The 4,808-nt window shown below is 42.5% G+C and overlaps 1 non-coding gene across 1 annotated transcript; it reads left to right on the forward strand.

Annotated features, from left to right (window-relative positions):
- Positions 1-1,433: 1,433 nt before the first annotated feature.
- LOC149298288 (U2 spliceosomal RNA) lies at positions 1,434-1,615 on the forward strand. The gene has a single exon (XR_016272451.1). It is a non-coding gene; the product is annotated as a U2 spliceosomal RNA (small nuclear RNA).
- The last annotated feature ends 3,193 nt before the right edge of the window (positions 1,616-4,808 follow it).

Below are 4,808 nucleotides of genomic sequence, written 5' to 3' on the forward strand. Positions count from 1 at the left end.
CTCCTAAACTTTCAGGAGTGTGTGAAACAGAGCCACAAAGGAACAAAGGAGGCAAGGTATTGCAACTCTAGAGCTGCAGCTTCTCCTAAAGGTAAATAATAAAATATTTTAACAGGTTGAGGAATGCATATTAAAGTTCTTAACTTAATAAAGTTATTCTTTAATAGACATTCTTCATTGGTGAGGCTGCAAGGGACATCGGGGTGTTCCTTTAGCTTTTTTAAACTCTGTGAATAATATCAATGCGTTTTTGGTGGCTTTTTTTTTTATAAACTGATATGAGCTTCAGGTACAGCAAGAATAAAAAAAAAATAGTACATGTATAGTTAATGAAGAAATCATTAATGTGGTTAGCCAATGGATTAAAAGAATTTGTGATTAGGCAAAAGATGTTCACAAAAAGTCTACTTATTACCATAACATATAACACAAAAGAATCCAACCACACTCTTCACAAATAACATAATGTTATAAATATTGTGGCATGTATGAAGGATCTCATCCTCAAAACAGGGGAACTCCTGTAAACTTATACACCTAGCAAAAAAAGGAGTTCTACGCAAGCCCTTATATAAAATGTATTATTTTATTGTACAAAAATTAAATTCATAAAAAACATATAATGCATTTCATTGTATAGACAACAGAGGTTTGTTTAGGAAAATAATCAGAGCATATGGAGGCAATATGGCTATATATATATAAAGTGTCTTGAGTGCATGTAAACCATCATAAGAATTATAAAGTGCTGAATCATTCAAGTATAATTATATCTTACTCTATATAGAGTGCACCTATCCATTCTGTAACCATCAAAAAATTGCATGGTTAAAAATACTCACTATGGAGTTAATAAATATTTGAAGCACTTATTGACATTTATAATAAATATCCAGGCAATTCCAAAAATCAGAATAATATCCGAGAGCAATATGCTCCTTACCCATATTGTCATCCACTTCCCCAACGCCGTTTCGGTTCTCCTTTTTCAAGGGGTCGCTATTACCATTACATAAGTTATGGTGGGTAAAGATGATGGAAAACCCTTCCGCTAAAATTTAGGGGTATGTAGAAGTATTATTAAACACTCATCTACAGACACCAGACAAGCCAGAAGGCTTGTTTTTCCCCTCAGAAATGTCATGGTGCTGCCACAACCACAAGGGATTCTGGGTAGGTGCATGCAAATAAGGTCAACAATCATCACCTTTTGCCTCTATATCCACTTTATACATGGATCCCTTGAAAGTAATTGGCCGCTGTACAAGACAGCCTTTACACAAAACTCAGGAAAAGGTGCAATAGCCAGATCACCGCTCATGGACAGCCGTTTTGACCTTAATGGGACCCGTCAGCATGAGGTTGTGATACTGGTATAATACTTGAGGCTTGGGGGTAACCATGAAATACCATTACATAAGTTATGGTGGGTAATCGCTTCTCGGCCTTTTGGCTAAGATCAAGTGTAGTTCCCCTTGTGGTGGGGGGGGATCACACTGGTCCTCTGGCCTTAGGGTTCGGGATAGAAAATGGAGCCTGAGGTGGAATTGCCCCGGCAGAAATGCTGGAGTCACCGTGTGTGGTATTGCACGCCACTGCACACGGTGAGCGCATGTTTTCGCTGGCGGCCTACCAGCACTACCTTTTCCCCAGGTACCTTCTGGTCTTGGGGTTAAGATTTTATTTTTGAATCCGGCAGGCCACAAATGGCTTGCCCTTAAATTATTTTTCTTTAATTTATATATCACATCGTTTTTACACGAGTGCCTATTAATTTATCCCTTTGAATTCACGGCTTGAAAATTCACGGCTTGACCCCCACTATTCTTCGGCACACGATTTTGTACTCACGTTTTAGGACACTTTTTTTCTTTTTAAGAGGCAGTGAAGCCTGGACTTTGCTGGAGGAGGATTGGGAGCCTTCTGGCCCCTTCCTCTCTTCAAGAAGGCCAGCAAGGAGTCTCACTCTTCGGGGTGAGACTCAAGATCCGAACCTCCCATGGGGGGGGGTTGGAATTTGTCCGAGTTCTCCGTGAGGGAACTCGGTATCGTAGTCTGGCTTCTGCTGCCTTGTGCACAGAATGCGGCACCAAAGGAGCACGCACCTCGGGCTTCCAAAAGAGAAAAATGGTGGGTAAAGGTGATGGAAAACCCTTCCACTAAAATTTAGGGTATGTAGAAGCATATTACTTTCAAGGGATCCATGTATAAAGTGGATATAGAGGCAAAGGTGATAATTGTTAACCTTATTTGCATGCGCCTACCCAGAATCCCTTGTGGTTGTGGCAGCACCATGAGATTTCTGAGGGGAAAAATGAGCCTTCTGGCTTGTCTGGTGTCTGTAGATAAGTGTTTAATAATGCTTCTACTACCCCTAAATATTCATGAATAGGTAAGGGCAGTCAACTAGGCTTATGTCTTTACTTCCAGCTGTCTTGGTAAGTGTCCCAATTTACGTGTTCCGTCGGAATCCTACATTATGTAGGCAAACCCATGACATCACGTGCTTTTATTCTTAGTGACAGTAACCCAAATGTCAACAAGTATTATTTGTTTGTGTTTAAAATGTTAACTAGACTTGTGCATTCGTCTTCGGGCGAACATGGAAACGAACACAAAGAGAGAAGACGGCGGCGGTAAAACGTAGGCGAAGACGAAGACACACACCACGAAGATCTTCGTGATTGTCTTCGTCTTCGTCTACCATTCTCCCCCCCCTCTTCTAACTTACCTTATCTTCGCGGCTTCGCGGCAGTTCCCGGAAGTGGAAATCCGCAGGTTCGCCGTCACGGGTTACAGGGCAGTGCGAATGAGCTTATTGGTCGCCTACAGGGACCTCCTCTGGCATCAACCAATTGGTTGATGCCAGAGGAAGACCCTGCAGGTGACCAATAGGCTCACTCGCACGGTCTTTGTAACCCCTGCCAGCGAACCTATCTAACACAGCATCGAAGGGGTTAACGGGAGCGGAAATCCATAGGTTAAAGGGCATTGCAAGCGACCAATAGGCTCACTTGCACGGCCCCTTAACCCTTTAAAAAATAAACTTAACCCCTAACTAATTGAACAGGGAGGGAGACCAGTGGGATCTGCCGGGTAAGTTGCAGCATTGAGGTTTCAAAACCCCTTTTTTGGTCGCTCGTACGGACATTTAACCCGGCACAGACTAACTAATTGAACAGGGAGGGAGACCAGTGGCATCTGCAGGGTAAGTTGCAGCATTGGGGTTTTAAAACCCCAATGCTGCAACTTATCCTGCCGATGCCACTGATCTCCCTCCCTGTTCAATTAGTTAAAGAACAGTGGCATCTGCAGGGCAAGTTGCAGCATTGGGGTTTTAAAACCTCAATGCTGCAACTTACCCTGCCGATGCCACTGGTCTCCCTCCCTGTTCAATTAGTTAAATGTCCGTACGAGCGACTTTATTGTTCGCTCGTACGGACATTTAATTAATTGAACAGGGAGGGAGACCAGTAGGATGTGCCGGGTAAGTTGCAGCATTGGGGTTTTAAAAGTCTGCACGAGCGACCAACAGAGTGGCTCGTGCAGACTTTTAAAACCCCAATGCTGCAACTTACCCGGCACATCCCACTGGTCTCCCTGTTCTATCAGTTAATAAATGATAGAACAGGGAGACCAGCGGGATCTGCCGGACAATTACGGCACCAGGAGTTTAACAGTCTGAACGAGCGACCCTATTGGTCGCCAGCAGGGGGCTCGTCTGCCATTGGTTGATGGCAGACGAGCCCCCTGCTGACGACCAATAGAGTTGCTCATACTGACATGTAAACTCCTGGCGCCAGAGCGGCTTTAACCCCGTTTTAACCCCTTAACCGGGGAAAACTAAGAAAACCCGAACACGAAGAATGTCCGCGAATATTCGCCCGAAGAGAAGACAGGACCAGGCGAATATTCGCGGAATACGAAGGGGTTTTTTTTGCCGAAGACGAGCACGAAGACGAACACGAAGAGCCCCCTGGTGCCCAAGTCTAATGTTAACCGCTTGCCTTTGCTGTGAATAAAATCCATTTAGAAGAATACATCACCTGAGTAATATCCTATTAATAATAAAACAGCCATTTAAAACATTGCAATTAAAAAAGCAAGCGCAATTAGTACAAGAGAGGAGAAAAATTACTGAATTCTGCACTGGTTAGGTTATGGAAGAGAAATGCGTTTCAGTAGCAGTCCAATTCTAGAGAATAATTTGTATAAAGTGCTGATTAAATACGCAATATGCTTACTATAGTTTAGAGTTTAATTAGAAATTTCACTTTTATGGTTATTTATTTGTTTTCCATTATCACCTTTTTTTTTACTTTCTCTTATATTAAGTGTTGGGCTGCATTTTCACATTGGATTCAGGTACATTATTTGGGTGGTGTGCTTTGTCTTTTGCTTGTTATTACCCCAGGTGTTGCTGGAGATTCTTTTAATGCTAAAATGTGGGTTGGTAGAAATTGTAAGATAAAATGTTCTGTTTTGTATTTCTTCCCATCCCTCTTCATTTTGCACCTAAAAGGGCTTAGAACCAAATGTTTAAGTCGCACTAACTCTGTAGGGATGTGGTAGTCACAGGTAGGGTTGTATGGGTGGTGGAATAAGTGGATGAAAACCAATGCAAAAATCTTTAATTTGTAAAAATTTTTCCATGGTAACTCAAATAAGGAGAGTTTTTGTTTTTGTTTTTTTTAAAAAAGCCTAGTTCTGCATCCCACGACCTGAGATTATAAGGGCTCCCTTACAGACATTGCGATCAGTTGCCTCCGGTAGGATACAGAGGGGGCCCAGGCACAACTTATTCGGCT

Source organism: Sceloporus occidentalis, unplaced genomic scaffold (assembly GCF_023333645.1).
Source record: "Sceloporus occidentalis isolate IW3139 unplaced genomic scaffold, rSceOcc1.0.p SCAF_34, whole genome shotgun sequence".
In the NCBI taxonomy this organism is placed as follows: Eukaryota; Metazoa; Chordata; class Lepidosauria; order Squamata; family Phrynosomatidae; genus Sceloporus; species Sceloporus occidentalis.